The sequence below is a fragment of the Pimephales promelas genome, chromosome 10 (genome assembly GCF_988280905.1).
Source record: "Pimephales promelas chromosome 10, fPimPro1.hap1.1, whole genome shotgun sequence".
NCBI lineage: Eukaryota > Metazoa > Chordata > Actinopteri > Cypriniformes > Leuciscidae > Pimephales > Pimephales promelas.
Window position 1 is genome coordinate 1345421 of NC_142778.1, and position 24389 is coordinate 1369809.

General features: G+C 37.4%; 1 long non-coding RNA gene across 1 annotated transcript; it reads right to left on the bottom strand.

Moving 5' to 3' along the window:
• Positions 1-19530: 19530 nt before the first annotated feature.
• Positions 19531-22586, bottom strand: LOC120470399 (uncharacterized). The gene is made up of 5 exons (XR_016169814.1): positions 22324-22586; positions 21582-21616; positions 21182-21299; positions 20938-21030; positions 19531-20595 (listed from the first exon to the last, which is right to left on the bottom strand). It is a non-coding gene; the product is annotated as an uncharacterized LOC120470399 (long non-coding RNA).
• Positions 22587-24389: the final 1803 nt, after the last annotated feature.

Consider the following 24389-nt stretch of genomic DNA (forward strand, 5'->3'; position numbering starts at 1 on the left):
TCACTGTCAATTCTACCCATCCCTCGAATGGCAATGGTTCTCCATTAACAGCTGAGACACTGAAGTCGCCCCCATCGACTATTTCTGACAGAGGTCGTAGAGCTTGATCTGGTAAGTATTTACTCTTCCAGTTGCAGTCGATTATACTAACTTGCGCTCCTGTGTCCAGTAGAGCAGTTACTGCAAACCCATGAATGTGGCACTTAAGGGTGGCTTTCTTTCCAATGAGCTGGGCTACTCGGTCACAGGAACTTTGTCTTTGATTTGGTGAATCAGGTGTCCTACCCTTCCAAGCTTCTTTTTCCTTAGGCTGGGGCTGTGGTCGCTCGGTCACTGTTCGCCCCTCATCAGTGGCCGCTGGTCGTTTCCCGACCCCTTTTCCCTTCTTAGACAGCCCACCGCACGATGTCCTTCCTCACCGCACACAAAGCAATGACTGCAAGAGCTAACATCCTTGCTACTACATCTGGGACACATTCGTCGACGTTGCCTTCGTTGCAGCTGGGAATCAAAGACTTTGCACGGACCTTCTGTCGTTCTTGCCTTTGTAAGTGATTCAACAGTCTTGGTAAGGGCTTCAATTTGTGCACTTAACCGGCGAATTGTCTCAGTTTGGTCGTTTTGTCTACTACAATCAGCGTCTTTACCTCGGCTGGACTCCCACTGAGCGCTGAGGGCATTCGACACTTTCTGCCGTGTAGCTTGTCCCAACCGACGTTGTCTTTCACTTTCATCACTTGCTATCTGGGTTACTTGGCGCAGGAGTGCCTCATCTGTCACCAGACGATTCGTAAGCAGAGGTTTCAATTCAGTGCGTAATTGATTGTACTTTGCACCCATGCCCTGATAAATCGTCCTCAGAAACACATTTTGTATTGTTTGTTCATCATACTCCAGGTCTGTGACAGCTTGTTTGGACAGGAAAATTAGTTTCTGTTTCAGTCCAATCAGTCTATACAGGAATTGTTGAGGAGTTTCATTGTCATTCTGTTTACCACACATTAACTCCTGGAAGAGTTCAGAGCTACTTCTCTCGTTCAGATGCGACTGAAGGAAACTCTTTAACTCTAGGATTGTTAGTCCCTCCTTGTTTACTAACATGTCCTTAAAGTTTCCTGGCTTAATGACTCTCAAGACCCCTCTGATGATGTCATTTTCACTGTGGTTAGCTGCAAGTCCCTCATCTATTTGCTTGGTTACACTTGTGTAGCTTATATCAGAAGTACTGTCACCAATCTGCCCCCCTTGAACTTTGAACTCTCTGTGCTGAAATGGCAGTAGCTGAAGGTCACGGAGGGAGATCATACTTTCCCTTTTTCCACTGGTGGGCTCACCAGCTACATTCACAGGTAAGCTGCCGCTACTTTTGGGAGATTCTGGTTTACTTGGATTAGCCTCGACCTTGTACTGTGCTAATTTTCGCCCTAGCTCTTCATAACAGTCTACCAATCGGTTATACTCTATCGGCTGTGCCTGCGTGTCAATGGTGGGTGTAAGTTGTTGTGGTGGTGTAAGTGGGACAGTGTCATGCACAACCGTTTTTACATTCTGTTTCTGAATTATCACATCAACATTGTCTTTTAACAGTAACAATTGAGACAACCCTCCATCTTCTAATTCCAGCAGACTATCACTGATCATGTACTCAACAATATACTCAAAGCAACACTCCTCATCAGTTATATCCAACCTGTGCTTTCCTGGTGCTGCAGTTGGCTCCAGACAATCCATCAGGCTGATCAGTTCATCATGGGTGAGTTGATGCAGTCTTTTCTTGATTTCCCAAACTGTTGCTTTTCTCTCGCTCGAAGTCATCTTGTCGACAATCCAGCTGCTGATGGGTTCACACTTGACTTGTACCACACTGCACTACTCCTCCTCAGCCAGGAAAGCCTTTCACCGCCGTGCTTTGGTTCTCCTGCCGCCGTTGAGCTGCCCTTTGTGGTCCTCGCGCTGATCACCCGTCACTCAGCCCTTCTGTGGTTCATTTGAATTGGATCCGCATACCAGCAGGTGGCGCTAGATCCCGGACGAGCCCCCAAAATCTGTAACACGCCCGCCGTCCGACTGGCGTTGCTGCAGTTAATTATTGCTGTTTAATAAAACAAGGAGACAGACAAAGATGTGCTGTTGAATGCAGTCTGAGTCGCTCTGTAATGGCTTTATTACAATAATTCAAAGATTATATCCATATTTTAAACCAATATATATGTCACAATGTCTTGTCACCTTACATGTGACTCACTCAAACAATAACCCAATAAAACAGGTTGCATCACTCTTATAGTGTCTTACTTTTCATACTCAGATAGTACTTTTCTCTAATAACTCAATACCCTTTTCCTTAAAACATACATCTCCATGTTTTACAGTCTCTGTTGTCTGAGCAAAAGTATCATACTAAATACTGTCTCATTAAATAGTTGAGCGAACCATTTAAACTGAATTACAGTGCAGCAGATATACTTCATTGAAAGATCATTAAACATTCAAATATCAACAGTCAATAACCACTATAATATAGTATGCAAAGATAGATAACATTCAAAAATTTATATTACAAATGTATGTATCTACATATACATATACTATTTTGGGTTTTCAGTGTGCTGGAGCCTTTAACCATTTCGATTATACAACATTAATAATACCAGGCCTCACGCGGGACGGCCGCGAGTGAAACTTAATTTTCATAAACACAACCCGGTCTCTATTTAACATCTCAACTTTACTCAGGAAATATATAACCCTCTCAAAACAATGAATACACGGTCTCAACATATTGCATCATGTTTTTATGTCTATGGTGACTGATTTCACCCACCTGTTTAATAAAACAAGGAGACAGACAAAGATGTGCTGTTGAATGCAGTCTGAGTCGCTCTGTAATGGCGGCTTCTTCTCCGCGACTCAGTTACTCACATAGTCCCCGATCAGCACACTGTCTCCACCTACTGTCCACCGTGAGTATCACTCCTCACCAATTCAACATACTAACAGTAATTGAAACAATACCATAAACACAATAAAATAAAATAAAATACATACAGAAAAATGTAATTATTCCTGTGACAATACAGGGTGTCACACTGACATCCATCGATCACAGCAGTCCTGATAGTCACATGATATATGGAAACTCATCACATGTAGCTCTTTCACAAGAAACTTAATATTAACATTTAGAAGCTGCACAGTGTCATTCACTCGAACATTAAACACCATCATGGTTACACACATGAAATTTTAAAAAGGCAGTAAACATTAATTTAACAACATTAAATGTCACATAAAACCCTAATGTACCTGATTGGAAAAAGTTATTTCAACAAAAATACATCAAGTGTGGTGTCGCACAAGTGTTACGTTTTTTCACTGTAAATTATACGACGAGTTGTTCATTTTCACTTTAAAAACTGTAAATTTAACAGTGTTTTACAGTAAAATTACATGAAATTTACCATAAGATCTATCACAGTTATTTACCGTATATAGTAAGGAAAGGTTCTGTTAACCAATTAACAGTTTTTCACCGTAGCATTTTTACAGTCTTTTACTGTTAAAATCACAATCATTTTTTACTGTTCTTATATGTCCTGAATTCTCAAATATGAACACACACAGTATCTCAAACAGTGAGTGTGTGTGCTCCAATGCGTAATGGGTGTGTGTTGAACTACTGAACCTCTGATGTTGTACTGGGAAGTTCAAATGCATGAACGCATGATGGAGGCTCTGAAGTTTTGTAGTCATATCATATCCATAAAATCTGACCATGCGCTCAAAAAACAAACAGACTTCCGGCTATTTAACAGCACAATGTGTTTGACAAAACACTCTCAAAATATCTGTTTACCACAAGAAACAAATGTGCTGTTCCTCTCCTGCAAGACACGAGACGATTATTAATATGACATAATTCACGATAGCTGTGGGCAATGTTGACTGTGAAATCTGTTCATTCATTTAAATGCTTTTTTGTTCCTGTTAAACTCAGCAAAGGAGGATGTGTTTTCCAGCACACAGTATATTTAGCTATATCTGCAAAATTCATGCACAAAAACAACACACACACACACACACACACACACACGATGATTCTCCCGTCGAGAAAACGCTGATTGTTGTTCCAGCCAGCTGATGGCAGCCATACTCTTTGCTGTAAGCTTTGAAGAACACACACACACACACACACGCACGCACGCACGCACGCACGCACACACACACACACACACACACACACACACACACACACACACACACACACACACACACACACACAGAGTTGTGTTTATCTCACAGCATTGATAGACAAGTGTTATTTCCAGTGATCCCTAAAGACACAGCTAAACGATTACTTTAATACTGTGATAAATGATAAGATGTTCTGATTTTGTTTAATTGGTAATAATTTGAGAGATGCATCGGCATCCCGGCGGTTATAACGAGTGAAAATGCTATAAATAATGCAGAAATATAAACACGCAGAGATCTCTTCCAGACTTTTTTTTTTAGCAATTAACCGATCCGTCAACACTGTCGATTACACAGATGAAGCCTTTTGGGTTTAATGTTTCTTTTGAAGGAAAATCAATTAAGACCTGACAGGGTTTAATCACAGTGTCATCGGGTGTTTTGCATCCATCCCTGAAACACCGTTAATGGTGTTTTTGGCCAGGTTTGAAGGCAGATCCGATAAATTCGAGAGCGCTTGTGTAGGAAATCACCGGTTGCTTTGGGATCATTGTGTCGAGAGGACGAGGAGCTCCAGTCATTCTGATGCCAGACGGCTGGGATTATTTATTTATTCATTATTGTGTGACATGCAAGATGTAAATATCATGGTGAACAGCTGCCGGCTTTCAAGGGAGGGAAATTGGGCGCGAGTTTTCCTTGTCTGTGTGTGAGGGGAAGACGTGACATAAAAGCTGTATTTGTGTTTAATTTAACCCAGAAGGCTCAGCAGATTTACTCGTCTCAGGAATATTTGCCCAGCTTTGCATGCACTTCTGTTCCCATTATAACTCAGTCCAAATAATTATGGCAAGAACTTTCGTGGCATTAAATGTTTATCAGGAGTGCTGTGTACTCGAGTCAGATCCAGTCCAGGGTTTACAACACAGAATACTTCCCTTTCCTCATCTCTGTCCCCGGATGAACACTTCCTTCACAGCCCGACACAGCATCCACACGAATGAAGAGGACCAGACCCTGAAAAACACTTAAAGCCCTTATGTGCAATGCATTATAGAAGTATAGTAGCCTAATGCAGACATTGAAATTCATTATTGAACACACATTTACTTAATCACCTTTGCACTTTACTTAAAGCCCTTAATGCATTATATAATGCAGACATTGAAATGCACCTAATAATGCATTATTGAACACACCTTTAGAAAGTAATGCATTGAAAAAAAATGACACATTTCAGGATCTGCAAATGCATTTTAGCTTTTAAATATTTATGAAAAGTTATAATGTATTATTGTAAATAACTTTATAATTATGCATAAGAGATTTCTGTAAAGTGTTACCAATTTGAACGGGTCTTTAAAAATACTTAGTGAAGATGGTTTTGGAAATTACAGGTATGTAATTTACAGTTATTTATTTATGTTTTAATACTTTTGGTTTCCAGTGTTAAGCTGCAAGGTTAAATAAATCTGCAGAATTCAACTAATATTAATATAAAATAATATTAATAATATTAATTATTTATATTATTAATAAGTAACTAATATTAACTAATATTGATAATTAATTAATGTAATTATTAATATAAATAATACAATAATGCTTACGTCTTGAATTTTTTTATTAATAACTTTCAAAGTCAAAGTTCAAATGTGCACATGATTTTTTTTGCCTGAATGATTTTCATTAAAAAAAAGAAGATCTTACAAATTATTATACTGTCAGACCAAAAGTATTATATATATATATATATATATATATATATATATAGGTTACTATAAGTATAATTCTTGTAAAACGTTTGTTGACATTGTTAACATGAATTAATTAGATTGGTTGACCATTATAACCAATAAAAATGAAGTTAGTTAACGTTAATTACAACATTTACCACTACATTATTAAATTACATACATGTTAATATTATTTAATGATCTGACATAAACTAATAGTAACAAAGATGAAAGAATACTGCCTTTTTTTAGTTTTTATACAAGTAAAAAATGTAATACTTGAATGTTAGTTAACTAATAAATAACTAACTAGGGTGTTACCAATTTTATTATATATACAGTATAAATTATATATATTTATGAAATGGAATGATAAACCATTTTTAATGGGAGAAAATTTAAATTTAAACTTTAACATTTTGCGAATCCTTTTTTTTTTAAATTATTTTTATTGTCCCAGGTGTTATTTTGAGCCTCAGTATTGAGGAAACTCACTCAAAGTCTCCTTCCATCAGCTTCAGTCTTCACATAATCCTGAATACTGAGCACCGCATCTCTGAAACTCACACACACCCGGTCGGACAGAGCCCTCGGGACATGCGAAGAGCCCTAGAAAGTCAACACGACTAGCTTGAGGTCCCCTCGGTTGTGCTGAGGCGTCACACCTGTGGACACTCGTGTCTGTGGCTCGAGATGCTGAAGTCAAGCCTTCAGGGAGGAACGGGAGTGTGTTCTTGACGAAGCGTCCTCGTTTGACACGGTGTTTGAGGTTTGAGTTGCGGAGAGAGTGCAGGTTGCCACCATCTGACTGTGATTTACAGCGACCCGAACTGAACCTTACATTTAAAACCAGACAGGCCTCAAGAGGAAAACGTGAAGAGTGGCATTTCTGTGAATTACTGAAAAAACAGGTTTCTGAAGAATTCACATGACATTAGAAGAACGGGAAAACGCTGCACATGTGGAATAATGTGACACAATAACTAATGAGTCACATGATAAAATGCTGATTTGTTAACACAGTCTCATCCCAAGACGTCATATAACTGACGTCTTGGGACGTCTTTTGACCATACGTCAACATCCGCCTTCTTAGGGTACCCTTAAACGTCGGTTAGGTGAAGGGGTAGGTTTAGGTCTGGGGTAGGGTTAGGATCCGATAACGTCATCAAAAAGGCGGATGTTGAAGTATGGTCAAAAGACGTCCCAAGACGTCAGTTATATGACGTCTTGGGATGAGACTGCGCTTATCATCTAATATTATCATCAATGTTGGTAATATTTGTGTGGATACACTACCATTCAAATAGCCTGGGGTAGGAAAGACAATACTTTTATACAACAAGAATGCATTAAATTGATCAAAAGTGACAGCAAAGACATTCATAACGTTATACAAAAGATTTCAATTTCAAATATATGGCGTTGCAACTTTCTATTCATCAAATAATCCTGGAAAAATGTTCCCCATTGATACTGTTTTTCTTGATAATATAAATGCAGCCTGAGTATAAGATTAAGATTACTATGAAAAAAAAAAAAAAAAAAAAAAAAAAAAAAATCTGAATTATTCCAGACTTTTGACCGGTAGTGTATTTTTACTTCTGGAAGTCGCATCTTAATAATCTGAAGGGTTGTACCAAAGCCTTAAGTCTGAAATTTTCATATGCGTTTTTTTCGTATTCGTGATTCGGTGGCTCTGAATTGTCAAAACACCATTCAAACTGCTTGCTACGGATGCGGAAAAGCAGAAAATTGAACCCTATTTGATTTTTGTTTATGACGGACGAAAGTTTTGGAGGCAGTGTGCAAGCATGATTGACATAACGTGAGGTCGTATTTATTTTTTAACGTGCGAAAATTTCGGACGCGATTTTCGGACTCAGTATGCAAGGGCTTTAGGCTTCTGTAAAGAGTCTTTCTGGCTAAACAATTTCCCCAAAGACTGAAATTCAAAGCAGAAAATTTAAATTTAATACGTCAGATTGTAAAAACAAAATATGGACATATTGTCGCTCGTACGTCGCCATCTTGGCCGCGCGTCAATCCCGGATAAATGAACATAGGCAAAGACGCGGATTAGCTGAGGTGACGTGATGCAAACAGACAGCAGACTAGTGACATCAGCAGCAATCCACCTGTCACTCAAGTGGCCACGCCCTTAATAATGCAGAACTTTAAGGCTTGATATAATTTAAACGGATGAGTTATAAAAATATTCACCCCCCACACAGTCGTCATGAAGGGCAAAATAAGCAATATAGACCAAAAGCACTTTTTGCACCAGGCTGTAAACATGTGTTTATCTGCTGTAAAGTTGGACATTTTAACATGCGGGTCTATGGGATTGACTCTCTAGTGGCCAGTGGAGGAACTGCACTTTAACTCACTCCACTGTTGATTAAAGAGAGAGACCGGGAGGTTGCTGCTTGGTCGTAACAATGTTAACCTATTAAGCCATACTGTAAAGAGTCTTTCTGTCTAAACAATGTCCCCACAGACTGAAATTCAAAGCAGAAAAGTGTTTCTCATCTGAAGAGCTAAAGAGCGCATTCATTTCCAGGCCGTGCACAACATCCGAGAAACAACAGGCTGAATGGAAACGAGTGATGATTAACCTGAACAAAAGACAGCGCTTGTTTCTACCCTCTTACCACAATTCCCAAGACCCGGAGTTACACGCTCTCCATTAAATCCTCACCAGTGTATAACTTCACAGAGACCATTGAGAAGAAGCCAGCCGTGCGATTCCAGCATTACAATGTTAAACGGAGAGCGGATGATGGAAGGACTCTCTTATCACTCTCAGCACAGGTAGAGTCTCATTTCTGCTTTCAGGAAATTTCAACGGGAAGTTTGCGTCCTCACACACAGAGAGACCGCCACGGAGAGTGATTAAATGAGAAACGATCGCAATCTCTCTCTTTCATTTGCTCGAGCTCTTTTTTCTTCCCTTGACCCCAAAATGCATTAACAAATCATGAGATCTCTATCTGTCTGTGCCGGTCCTCCCGGGAGGCTGACCGGAGGCCAACGCGCATCTCTGCGTCTGCGTCCAAACTCTTTCAGAAATCGCTCTGAATATTTCCATGCACGCGGCAAATGCCAATTATAGACGGAGAGCAACAAAAGATCTGGAACAGAGCCGCTGTTTATGCTCTCCAAGATCATTTGTGAAGGAAAAGGAGAATTGTGTCTGAATTGGGCCGGCTCAGGCTTGGACTCGAGGAGCGTGCACCACCTGCACCCATTGAGCTTTCTGGGTCCGGAAACGTCCTCATTTGGGATTCTCGGCACGCTTCGGCCGAGGGAATCGCTCAAGACAACGTTTCGCTTGTTTTATCTTCAGAGTTGAGGGTCTGACGCGGGTCCAGATGGTTCATTAGCCTGACAGAGCCTGAAATGTGAGCCGCCTGACACTGCTTATTAACTTCAGCGCCACATATTCCAGAGGATTTCATTTCCATATCCAGCGCCGCTTTGACCCTCGCTCGATTCAGGCAAATCAAACCTCGCCATCTTTCTTCCCTTCACGTGCAGCGCTGGGTGTAATGATGTGAACTGCTGACATCCTCTCATGTTTTGAGTAGAGTTTGGATAGAAATTAATGAAGGCGAGCCGATTGGATGCTTCAGAGTTCATGACATAAATCACAACCTCAGACGACGGCAAGACTCTTCACAACGCCTCAATCGTGCACAACATGGACATTTACTTTACTGCTTTGGGGTTTTATGCAGGAGCAAAAACATCTTAACCAATAAAGACGTCTAAATATTATAAATATATTGATTTGAGAACACACACAATAGGCTACAATATTTGTATAGCCTATATATAATCTCAGTGCTATTTTCGTAGTTATTTTTGCTTTCTAGTTTATATTTAGTCAAATTTTTTGTGTGATTTGTTTTATTTTTTTTTGTTATCGTTAAAGTTTTTAGTCATTTTGTTAACTTCTGATGTGTTTTTATTCATTTTTTAAAACATGTCTACATGCATTTTATTGTTCATTTATTTCCATTTTAATTATTCTAGTACATCAAGTTAGACTAAATAAAACTTCAAATCAGGAATAAAAACATCATAACCAATAAAGACGTCTAAGTATTATAAATATATTGATTAGCCAGACCGATATATCGGCAGACCGATATTATCGGCCGATATTAGTCATTTTCCAAACTATCGGTATCGGCAGTTATAATGGCCGATAAATGAATATTTCAAAAATAAAATAAAAATGGACGAAACACGCTTGAACCATGTCATGAGTGTTGGAGTTGTATAGTTTGTCCACCAGAGGGCACTCTACACCGTTCCTGTTGGCAACACTCGTTGAGTTGGTCGCGAGACGTAGATTGCTTGAAAAACAATTAAAAGAACATCCCCATCAGTTCAAAATTGGTGACTATCATGTCCAGTTTCAAATTAATAAATAAAATATCGGCCGATATATCGGAATATCGGATTTTAAAACCCAAAAATATTTGTATCGGTATCGGCCTTCAAAAAATCCTTTATCGGTCGGGCTCTAATTGATTTGAGTACACACGCATGGATGCACGCACGCACACAATACAATATTTGTATAGCCTATAATCTCAGTGCTATTTTAGTAGTTATTTTTGCTTTCTAGTTTATATTTAGTAACATTTTTTGTGATTTGTTTTATTTTCTGTTATCGTTAAAGTTTTTAGTAATTCTGTTAACTTTTGATGTGTTTTTATTCATTTTTTAATACATGCATTTTATTGTTCATTTATTTCCATTTTAATTATTCTAGTACATCAAGTTAGACTAAATAAAACTTAGAAATTTCTCAAATCAAATTATTTGGAATAGATATCTTTAATGATTTAGAATTTTTTTTTCTTTTTAAGCATAAAACACTTTACTTGAAGGGGTGTGCATGACACCTTCATAATCATGACATGACAGATTTGTCTTAAATATGAAGTAGGGTTTATGCATACCGTTTATTCTTAAATCAGATTTTTATACAGCAAGCAAAGCCTTATCTTACAGTGATTTATCTTATTTTATGTATGTTTAGATTAGCTAGAATCTGCTCACACACAGATCCTAAACTCTTCAGGTTTAATTTAAAGTGTATTCTGTGCCTAAGCCGGAGCGTCCGCAGCGGTCCTGGCCGTGGGAGTGACCATTACCCAGCGTGAATGCATGCCACAATTTGTTGTTTGTCCTATTATACGTGTTCACACCATGCGCTACAGCGGTTGACAGCCTTTCTGATGAGCCTGTGGGGAGAGTATTATCTCCATTCTCTTTCAGCTCTGAACACCACCAGCCGCTCTCGACAGTTATAAACCAGGTTCTCTGAGGTTGAATAAGACAAAACCCTCTCCATTTAGAAAGGCAAACTGACAATAATGAGATTATGGCATCTGAAACCGGGGATAAGAGTGCCATTTCCCCAGCAGCGGCACTGCAATCATATTTGCTTAAGATCTTTGACAAAGCCCTGCGAATAGAATTGCGCTGAGAGCAGAAACAAAATGCCTCCTTTCTCCTTCCCCGGCTTCTGCAGTGTTTGTCAAGGCAGGAGTGGGTGTTAAACAGTGAGTTTCCCCAGTCAAACTGCAGGCTAAATTTAAGAGTGTTAATGAATCTGGATCTCTTCAGCAATCACTGCCAATAAACCCTCTCTCTTTCACTTCCTATAGTCCTCGCTCTCTCATCTGTAAATGTGTGCAAATATTTTTCAAAGGAATGCCAGTGCTATTAGTAGATGTGTAAACGGCTGACTGAAAGTGATAAAGGAACTAAAGCGATCTCCATTTTGTTTCAATGTGTAACCTCGGGGTTTCCACAGGAATAAAAGTATAAGCAAGGTAAAGACTTTTAACTTTAGATGGCTTTAGACTCTTATTCCTCGGCTGGATCGTGTCGAAACTCTGAAGCTGCACTGAAACTCACATCTGGACCCGTTGGACCCCATTGAAGTCCATTATATGGAGAAACCCCAAAAACCTTCATTTCTTTTCGACTGAAGAAAGTAAGACGTGAACATCTCGGATGACGTGGAGGAGAGTAAATGATCAGGAAATTTTAATTCTGAAGTGAACGACTCCTTTAATAATTCTTAAAGAGTAACATGATTTTTAGATGAATTCAAAGGACTCGTATGTCATTCAGACTGCAGTGTATCTGTGTGAAGAATGAAAAAAAAAAATGTCTGACCCACATTCATAGTTAATCTCCTTTCCAAAGATTATATTTGATTTTGAGAAAACCTTTAAATGATTTGAATCCCTCTGGAATGAGTCCTCTGTGCTTTATTGTCTGAAGTCTTTCCACCGTCTTTTGAAGATTATGTAAAATCCTTCAAACCGTTAATTGGTCTCTTGAATTTTAAAGGGATCGTTCGTTCTGTGATCATTAACTCGTGTCATTTCAAACCTGGATGACTTCATTTCTCACACTAAAGGATTTTAAAGGGGTCATGAACTGGCTTTTTAAATCGTATTATATTGTTGTCTGAGGTCAACTTATAACAACAATGCAATTTACATGGAAGAGTTCGTTAAGTAACTAGTAAATTCTATATTAGTACTCAATTCAAGCGTGTAGAAATGAAAGCGTAAATATCAACGTTATAAAATTAAGACTCAACTTTTCTGATACTGGTGTTCCCATCATGCACTGGGCCTTGATTAATTAACGAGGTTGACGTTTCACTGCTTTCCAGCTGTATTTACACTGTTTTATCATCACTTTTGTTGTTAGGATTAGTAACTTTCCAATTTTTTATTTTATTTTGGAGTGTATTTTCTACTCAAAATGACACATTCAAACACTAAAACGATCCATCAAATGTCTACCAAGAATTGAGGTCTGGATTCAGGTGATACTGTATGTAATTTCCAACCCGATCTCACGGGAATTCATACGAATTTTACGAGGTGGCTAATTCGTAACAATTCATACGACCTCACTCGTACAAATTTGCACGAATTTGCTAAATCGTACATATTTTACGAAGTATGAATTCGTACGAATGACCTACCCCTGACCCCGCCCCTAAACCTAACCATCACGTGGGTTTAGACAAATCGTACGAATTCGTACGAGTGAGGTCGTACGAATTAGCCACTTTTTAATCACTCGTGAGATAGGGTAGGTAATTTCAGACATTTAGATATGATCTCACACAATATATATTGTATAAATCACATAAGATGATTCAAAGTAAAGCAGATATTTTAAAAGTGTATTAATTCAATGTTTTATTGTTTGAGAGAAATGTATTGCACAGGAAACTTCAACTAAATAGACATTATTCAACCTTTTACTAGCCTTATTTTATTTGTTACTTCACTTATTTTAGTTGTTGGATCTCAGCTGTTAGATGTATCCAAAGTTCTTTGGAGTTGTAAAAACTTGATGGCGTGTCTGATTAAAACACATGGAAAAATGCCAGTCCTTTGCTCTCTTTTATTACAGTTCAGGATGATTAAGTCTTAATTCACATGGAGCTGATACACACGATGCCAATGGACAGATGTTAATGGATGGACAGGATGTACAAAATGGTCTTTAGTCATCAACGCATCCTAAGGAAAGGACATGTGTCCATTCCAACCACCACACCTCACCAATACAAAAGGAAAAAAGGGAGGAAGTGAGGTCTACTTATAGACCTCACCCAGGGGGTGTATGGGTAATGTAGTGAAGCTTACAAAAAATTGTGGGATATGTAGTGCAAATTAGAGCCCGACCGATAAAGGATTTTAAAGGCCGATAACGATACAAATATTTTTGGGTTTTAAAATCCGATATATCAGCCGATATTTTATTTATTTATTTTTTTAAACTGGAAATGATTAGTCACAAATTTTGTCATGCTTATTTGACTTAGGAGAACTGATGGGGATGTTCTTTTAATTGTTATTCAAGCAAAGTATGTATCGTGCCCAACTCAACGAGTGTTGCCAACAGGAACGGTGTAGAGTGCCCTCTGGTGGACAAACTATACGACTCCAACACTCATGAGATGGTTCAAGCGTGTTTCGTCCGTTTTTATTTTATTTTTGAAATATTCATTTATCGGCCATTATAACTGCCGATGATAGTTTGGTAAATGACTAATATCGGCCGATAATATCGGTCTGCCGATATATCGGTCTGGCTCTAATAAGTGTTGCTTAAAAGGAGCTGTTAAAAACACTATTGTTAATTTACCATTGAATAGAAATAAAACAGCGATATATACAAAGAAAAACAAAAATTAATACTTTAATTCAGCATGGGTGCATTCAATTATTCAAAAGTGAGACATAATTTTATAATGTTACAAAATGTTCAAATAAATGCTGTTCTTATGAATTGTATTGATTTCAACAAAAAGTATTTAGCACCAAAATCTGTTTTCAACATTGAAAACAATGAGAACCATTATTAATAATTGAGCACTAATAATAACTAAGCAGCAAATCACATGTTATAGTGTTTTCTGAAGGATCATGTGACACTGAGGACTGGAGTAATGATGCTGAAAATTCAGCGTTGATCACAGGAATAAATTACTCTTTACAATATATTCACATAGAAAACATGCTGATTTAAATGGTAATAATATTTCATTTTTTTTACTGTATTTTTTAATCAAATAAATTCAGCCTTGGTGAGCAGCAGAGCTCTAAAAACATAAACCCCCCCCCACACTTTTGACACATATGGATAAGCAGACCTATGTTATACCTATAGCTCGAGAATTGTTTTTATCTTATCATGCCATCCCATTTTGAAGACAATTATTTTTGGGGATATATTTAATTAATTTTAAGGTTTTTATTCCACCAGTCTCTCGCAATTCAAAGTGTCACCTCTAAAGATAAAAGAACCGAAACATTAACACCCACGAACACACTCTTTTCAGTTTCATTCCCAGATGTGCACGCTTGCAAAACCACCTTTAAAAGCATCAGCGGGCTGGAGGACAGAGAGTTCCTTATCTTCAGCGGCTGTGGGGGGCATCAGACTGACACTTTAACAGCAAGTCAGTTCTCTCCTCTTTTTAAAAACAGCACGAGGTTGAGAGTTAGATAAGTATTTGCTCTTTATAGCTTACAGAAAAGCCCCCTATAAACCACTTAAAAAGCTGGCACTGGCAGGATAGATGAAGCGTAAAGGAGCTGAGCATGTACGAAACTTTTAAAGATTCCATAAACTTTTATAAACCAAAAGAAAAAGATTCTGACCTCTTGTTAGAAAGCACACACACACACAAAATAAAAAATAATTAAAGAAAATGTGGATGGTCCCTAAAGCCAGAGAAGCCCTCAAATGCGATAAACCGGGCCGGAGACTGACCCCAGGGCCACCGGCGAGCTTTAAACGCTCTCTGAGATTTTGCTCGAATCTGCAGTGGCCGATGGATGTTCAGAACAGCATGAACTTCAGCAGCGAATTCACCTGGAGTCAGAGCAGGGATAATCCCATGAAAGAAAAGAGAGACGATTTCAAATATAAGTCTATTTGAGTCTGGAGAATCACATTACTGAATCACTTTCGTGGAAGCGCTCGAAAATGTACCCAGCAGAGGAACTGCTCTCAAATCCATTTCGCCGAAATACATCCTGCTTCGGTTTGATGTAAAACGCCGTTAGTGTCAACCCTTCTTGCTAGTGTCACTTTGCTGTGTGGTTGGACCATTGAAGGAAAAAAAAATTCACAATTGGTCTTGAGAGATGAAGGGTTAAGGCTGATCCGCACCAGGGTGAATTCAGTTTGATTGGGACACTTTTTCCAAGTCATCTCAATGGCAAAAAGTCTAGTGTGTAATCAACGATTATTATCCATATGACAGGCTAAGCATCAAAACCACAGGGAAGATGATCCAAACAATAACATAGTCCAAGATTCAGGCAAATAGGGAATCCAGGAAACCAGGTCGGAGAGTGCTCAGAAGTGCAGAGTGACACATACAAGACTTCGCAAAGAATGACAGAAAACACAGGGCTTAAAGGTACAACATGCAGGATTTTTGCAGTAAAATATCCAAAAAACACTAGGCCAATGTTATATATTTTGTTTAGTTGATTACTCACAATATCCCAAATGTTTCCAACTATTTGTAAATCGTGAGAAAATTGCGATTTTTAACCAAGGAAACGGGGCGTGTGAGCAGGGGTGAGGAGTCGCCAGTCAATGACGTCATATCCGCGTTACCCCATATCATCCTAAATGTAAAAGAACGGCAGAGTAGAGTCCACACCACAACTATCAGAGCCTTTTATTCTCCCAGAATCCTGATCAAACCTGCAGCAAACTGACAGTGTGGACGCTAATATAGTTATCTAAATATCGTTCTTGGCGTAAATGAGTGGGAATGGGCCACGCAAAGATTAAATGGTGTCGAGTGGCCGTGTTACCCTTCTGCCAAGCGATCTGAAGATGGGTGAGAATCAAAGAGGAAATATTCATGAACAGAAAGGCATGGAAGTTCAAGATGGAGGGTGGGGCAGGGATCAGAGATGTGGGACACTACCCAGAAGGCCATTGGATTGATCCCTAGGTAAGCGATAGCATGCAGTGCCATCTGCCCGCGCTCTGCATTGCACCACACACTCACATTGATCTTTTTTTTCTCCCCCGTCTATGATTATTTTGTTTATTTCGGATATGATGTGTGTCGTGAGACAGGTGATCGCTTGGAGGCAGGAAGTCATCTTATAGTCATTTCGACATTTGGAAAAATGGATTATCTCCTGTTTGGTACGAAGGCATTTGGAGAGAAGCCTAAACATGTCCTTAAGCTGAATTTGGCTTGCGGTGAAACTGTGCACATCTGCCAGGACATTGAGACGACGCTGTATTCTGAATGTGTGTTCATTTCTCTTTCTCAGATGAGATTAAATGCTAGTCTGGTTTTGCATGCGAGTGTGTTCGCACATGCTCGTTTCCAGTCATCTGCCAGCATCAAATTGAAAAAGAAGGTAATACATGAGATTTTCACTTGATACGCTGAACCTGAGCAAGGATGATCGTTGTGGGGGAAAACCAGCTCAGCCACTGACAGATTCAAGATTTCCAATTAATGCTTTTCATGTTCTTACACATTTTGCATTTCATTCATGTAACACTGGGCGAATCCAATTACCAGCTTTTGTAATGCATGCGTCTCACACGTCATTCGCCATTCTTTCAACAACATTAGCAACACGTCTGAATTGAGAGAAGGAGAATAGTTTCAGTAGTTACTTCACAGCCAACTTGACCATTCACATGCACTGTACAAATGATTCTTACAGTAAACTATCTTTACTTTTTATTCTGACTTTATATCTCACAAGTCTGAATTTATTTCTAGCAATTCTGACTTTATATCACGCAATTGTGAGATATAAAGTCAGAATTGTGAGATGTAAACGGGCAATTGCAATAAATAAAGTCAGAATTGCGAGATGTAAACTTGCAATTATGAGAAAAAAGTTAGAATTGTGAGATAAAAAGTCGCAATTACCTTTTTTATTTTTCATTCTGTGGGGGAAACACGCTTCCATAGATAAACCAACAAGCATAGATTAGTTGGATTAATAATTTTGTTTTCTGGAAAATAAGCTTCCACTAAAAAAATAAATAAAATAAAAATAAAACAAGTGTATGGCTTTGTGCTTCAGCCCATTCCCCCAGCATGCACTGAATAATCATTCATTTATAATAGTAATAAAAAATAAAAAAAAACATTAAAAAAAAAATCATGGTTACCCCATTTGACCATTTTCCAGTTTTTAAGTACATAAGTAATTATGTAAATAAATCCAACTGTTGTACTTTTTTTTTTCTTCTAATAAGCTCATTTTTCATAGTTGCCTGTAGGGGCATAAAACTGAAAGAAGAGTTCATTCTGTTCGCCGTTTCTCCTTTTAATCTGTGCCGTGGGGCCGTAAAACCCTTCATCCAAGCCTTTATCGTATAATATACTGATGTTTCCGTCATTTATCCTGAAGGGCATGCGGCATCAACTGCAATCAGTCATGACATTATGACACTTGGAGTTCATTATAATCTTTGTTTTGGGCAGGACACAAATACACGTGTAATCATAGCAAACAAATTGCCTAATATTTCGATTAAAACGATGCCTCGATGGTTGGATTGCTGCTGTCGTTCAGATCTGTGTGCAGGCTGGAATAAAGGAGCCCATCTTGCTGGCAATCTTCTGGTATTGTAGATCAGAGCTGCAGATGGTGGCGGTGGCCGTCCGCTTGATTCTGGAGTGCAAAACATGCTCTTTAGGAGGAGGAAACACCTGCTGGTTCTGCTGGGGTGGATTCAGAAGAACAGGCTTTAATTAAACCGTTATCTCACTACTCGGAGAACTGCTCTCTACATCCGAGAGAAGCTCCAACGGAAAACATATACTAGCCTATATACACAGACTGGGCACTCGTCCAGTTGCTAGAAAAAAGGTTTGGCTGTATGAAGCCACTTCTGATTTTACTGGAAAAAAAAGCGTCAGAGAGAAAGCGAAAAGAGAGCTAATTAGAAGACTTTGATAAACCAATGTACGGTTACAAACTCAAAAAAACATTCAATATTTGCTTCTATAAAGTGCATGTACACTCTTAGAAGAAATGGTTCTATTTAGAACCAGAAATGGTTCCATCCCCCGCTTCATATATGGAACTCCAAAATGGTTCTACACTGTAAAATGTAACAAGTTGACTTTACTTAGAAAAAGTGAGGAAACCGATTGCCTTAAATTTTCCAAGTAAAGTATTGTATTAATTTTTAGTTGGCGCAACTTAATAGCATTTGTATAGACAACTTGTAAATCAAGTATACTCAAGTAAAGTTGACTCAAAATTATTAGTTGTGTTAACTTCTTATTAGAGTTCACATTACTAGGAAAAAATTAGGAAACCGATTGCCTTAAAATTTTGAAGTAAGCTGAACTAAACAAATTAAGTTAAGACAAAAAGACAAAACTGAACTCGGGTAAAACATTATTTATTACTCATCAATTGTCCTTATGCACAACAGTGTACTAAACAATGTCATTCAGACACCCCAAACAGTTTTTTGTTAATGTAACAAACAATTTTAATCACAAAAACACATTGTTATTCTTGTTAACCCTAAAGCAATTCAAATGTGCAGTGCAAATGCAACTAAAAAGCATCAACATTAGGGTAATGCAGGAAAATTGACACTTAAGTTGCAATATAAAAATATGTTAAACAAAAGCATTTAACAATACAACTGTTATAAAACAAGAAAAGCATTTTTAACCAAGGTTGACAAGTGACAATTTATAAATGTTTTGTGTATTTTAGAAATTTTGTACAACCACAAACTCAAAGGGTTAGTTCACCCAAAAATGAAAATTAAGTCATTAATTACTCACCCCCATGCTGTACCAACCCCGTAAGACCTTCGTTCGTCTTCGGAACACAAATGAAGATATTTTTGATTAAATTTGAGAGCTGGATCACTACCACATTGGCTCCTAAGGGATAGACACTTGACGGCCCAGAAAGTCATTGAAGAAAATGTTTAAATATTCCATGTGACGACAGTGGCTCAACTATAAGTTTATCAAACGACGAGAATACTTTTTGTGGGGAAATAAAACAAAAATAACGACTTTATTCGACTATTCCTTTTCTTCCTTCTGGGCCTGAAACAAGACTTAAAAAGATTTCTCGCACACATGCGTCATGGAAATCTCGTTATCTCTTGTTTCAGGCCTACAAGGAAGAAAAGGAATAGTCGAATAAAATCATTATATTTGTTTGTTTTTTCGCACAAAAAGTATTCTCGTCGCTTGATAAACTTATACTTGAGCCACTGTAGTCATGGAATATTTAAACATTTTCTTCATTGACTTTCTGGGCCCTCAAGTTTCGATCCCTTAGAGTGCCTATGTAGCAGTGATACAGCTCTCAAATTTAATCAAAAATATCTTCATTTGTGCTCCGAAGATGAACGAAGGTCTTACGGGGTTGGTACAGCATGGGGGTGAGTAATTAATGACTTAATTTTCATTTTTGGGTGAACTAACCCTTTAAAGGGATAGTAACAGGATAGCCACTAAACTGAAAAATCTGTCATAATTTACTCTCCCACATCTCATAACAAACCTGTAAATTTGGATATTCTTTGAAACACAAATACAAATATTTAAAATTAACCAGTTAAGCATTTTATGTCCCTCTATTGATAGTCCAGATGACCCTAACTTAAAAGATATAAAGAGATTATTAAGATGTATTTATGATTTATTTTAAGACTAGACCCTTTCTCTTACGGGTTTGAAACAAGATGAGGGAGTGTAAATTATGACAGAATTTTCAATCTGAAACAACATTTACTTACATGAGCAGCATGTTTTCAGGTGACTGTAGTTTAGGCTTCAGGAATTTGTGTCCCAGAGAAAGAAACAGTCTCTGAATAAAATCAAAGGTGTTCTTGAGCTGTGGAGTGTACTTCGAATTAAACGCATACAGTATATTAGCCCAAAAAGTAGGCACATGGCATCCGGAAGTTTTTGAAGTTCATCCATAACAATGGCTCCTTCTAGGACAATTGCTGTGTGTGAAGCCTCTAAATGCAGTGCTTGTGATGAATCCTGAGTTTCTTCAGTCATCACAGTTATAATCCCAATGGAAATCTTGGGTGTGTTGCAATCACAGTCCTAATAAAAAAAATACAGAAATATTAAAATTCTAGTTACATTACAAATAGGAAATCTCACAAATGTGCATGTAACTTAAAGAATCAGGACCATTACCTTCTGTTCTACATACAACTCAACTAACAGGTAAACATTAAAGTATTGTATGAAAATTAGACATCAGAAAACAATGCACAGTGCAATGATGGCAGAACAAACACACAAGAAAATGTACAATTACATTTGAAGAGTTTGTGTCTGGTCTGTTTCTGGGATAGTTGAATGAAGAATAATTGAATGGCTATATGTAATGTATGTGTGGGGGATTAGTTTAGAGAGAAATATACAGAGAATGGTACTTGCCAATATTGTTTTGAAAAAGTCTGAGGTGTCTTCTCCAAAAATGTGGGGAAGTCCACAAAGAACTGCTGTGCGATTTGCAGTGATGTCAGTGCCCTGGAAAACCAAATTAAATTTAAAATTAGTCTGAATAAACTACTTTAAAATGTGATGGCTGCTCTGAAAAAAAGTTTTATAACATAGAATTAAATTTTATGAAATAACAGTTACAAAAATTAGTTTAAGAAATAAGCATAGACAAGCTTACCACAAATTCAGAAAGTTTTTTTTCCAACTGCCAGAAATGGAGCTGTATGTTGATCAAGTGCTGTAAAAAATTCTTGCTTGAGGTTTTTGCTTGTGATGCGAATAAACTCTGCATTGATCTGTAAAAGGAAAAAGAACAATGTTATATCTATTATTAGGCTTTTGGTTACTGCGTTATAGGGATACTTGAAAATTGCCTTATTTACTCAATCTCGTAGTATCCCAAATGTACCTCTATTCTTCAGATAAACGTAAAGGTATATATTTATGACTTAAATGAACACAAACAGTCTGTGTGAAGACATGGAAATGGTGTAGTTCTGGTGTAGCTTCCATGTTTTTATACGATAATGCTTCAAGAGGAGAGCTCTATTTTCATAGGGGGAAAAAACAGTACTTACATTTCCTTTGCATGTCTCATCTCACAAAGCAAGCTCTGCAAATGAAGAAAATAATATTGAAATGCACACTTTTTTAATATACAGCTTTGTATTTTAATTTATAAATCAATAGTGTTCAAACATTTAAAGTGTGGGGTGGGCGATATGGCAAAATATGATATCACAATTCTTTTCATGTTGGTTTTACTGTTTTGCATTACAGCAAATTTCCATATTTTCAAAAAAACAAAGCTAAAAACAAAATAGAATAGCAGACATTTTAGGTCAAAATTAATGATAATAAAAAGCTTAGTAATTGTTTAATCTTTGTTAATAAAGAAATAGGAATAAAGATACACGTTATACACAACATAATATATAAATAAGATAAACCCTATAAATTGGCTTGACAGTATACATTAATAATTTATTCTTATTAAAGCCACTGTATTTAAGTGAGTGATTTTCAGTGACTTTTGTTTTATTAACATTAAAAGAATAGTTCTCCCAAAAAACAGTTGTATCATAAAGTATGTTCCTTGATTGAAAGCATGGACCTAACGATTAGGCTACCGATTTGCAAATGCTAGACTGCTCATTTCGATTAGCACAATCCAACACAATCCAAGAATTTGATTAAAATAACACATCCAATGTTCATGTGTAACGCTAGATTGTTTAATCTGTTTCATTTATTACACGGTCAATTGTGTATATTAAGCAATTCAGACATTAAAATAAGACATAAAAAGCACTGACTCACCTTTCCATGTGCTTTCCTCATCCGAAATAATGGTATTACGTTTTCAAATCGGCTCCACCTACTGGTAGAACTGCGCATGACCACTCGAAAATGTTCAACATACTTATTATTTTAAGTAGAGGTTAATTTAATCTGTTGAGTTTAATAACTTACCGTGCTAAAACGTTGTCCTTACTTTATCAAACTTAGTAAGGTCAACAAACTTATTCAAAATAAGTTTTATTCACTTAATGTTATTAGTAAGATCATCAGTTACATTTTACAGTGTATATAGAACCATTTTTTTTTTTTTTTTTGGTAAAAGGTTCTATTGGCCAAGTACAGAACCCCAGGGTTCTATATAGAACCCAGAGGAACCCTTTTTAAAGAGTGTATAGAACATTTTAGGGGTTCCAAGTACGTAGCGCTGATAGAACCTTTGAAGGTTCTATATAGAACCTTTTCTTCTAAGAGTGCAGGCTATTTTACGTTTTTGTCCAAATTCTAAAAAATTACAGTTTATTATTTATACCCATAATGCACTCTGATTTATAGTTTATGACCAATGTGCACTCACTGAAGATGACAAATTACAATCTTAAAATGTTCTGACTTTATATCTCGCAAACTGGAAAGAGCAAAAATACAACAAAAACAACAAAAATTCCACAAAACGTTCTTTATAGTGGAAAAAGTAGCTTTAGATCATTAAAGTGTTCCTCACACTATTATATGGACAAGTGGTTATTTTAAGAACTGTTCACTGAAAGGTTCTTTTTGGAAACAAAAATGGTTCTACTATGACATCACTGAGAAAACCCTGTTTTAGAACCTTTATTTTTAAAGAGTGAAAATATAGCAACACAATAGTATATAGTAACAGCCTTTTGTGACTTTAGGGTGTGAATAGCTATGAATGCAGCTTCCTTTACACTTAACATATATTTTAATCATTATTATTATTATTTTTTGGTGTATGATGTATGTCGTATGATGTAGGCCTATGTTGAAATGCCTACTTGATTGCTATGCAAATACTTTTCCTCACGAGGACAAATAAATGTACTTATTACTTACAAATATATTTTTAAATTTGGCTGAACATTATTTGCATGTTACAGTTAAACATAACTGACCATTAATGGCCAATATTAAAATTCTATACTAAAGTAAAAAAAAAAAAAAAAAAATCATTATCCTATTAAAATTATATATTTCTTTCTAAATAGATAAAAACACAAAACCCTAAAAACTGAAATCAATAATTTATGAATTTAGCAATCACAACATTACAATGTAAATGCAGTTTTGAGATAAGCTGAAGATAACCGTTTTTTTTAAAGATAATCTTAAAAAATGTAGCGCACTGTACATGCAAAACATAGGGTCAATCAAAATATGCAAATTAAAGTCTCATATCAACAGAAATCAGCTGATAAGAACCAATATGCATCGCTACAAATAATGAAATTAACTAAATTGCACTGTTTAGTGTCCTGATCTCAGCACAGATCACCGTGAGCTACGAGTCTGTGTGTGCGCCGTCTTCAGAAATGCTGATCTAACATCACGTTTATGCTTTCCTTTACGACTACACGAGAGGATAGCGGTGCGTTTGCGAGTATATTATCTCAGCCGGCGACGAGCCAGTCCTGCCATCCGTCAGACCCAAATCCCTCGTCCCCCGCAGGAGAGAGAGTGAACCCTGTCCTAATGGAGGTCACTGGAGTGCAAGACCAGCTCGAGATAATCAGACACGATCATGGACAACCATCACAAAGAGCACGCTCAAGGCTAGTGTTAACCGCACAACAATTCATCAAACCCGCCGCGTGCACATCATGGCAGGCTATTATGCAGAGTGAGTGTCAGCAAATGTGCAATCCTCGTAGTAAAACAACTAAGCAGGGATCAGATTATCAAGCACATGCGATAATGTGCATCAGGTTGAACCGCTCTCTCTCTCTCTCTCTCTCTCTCTCTTTCTGCTATAATGGATCACTAATAATAAGATCGAGTCCTGAACAATGCCAGGATGAATTCCCCAGATGGCATTGCTGGGGTTTCATTTCAACACACACCCACAA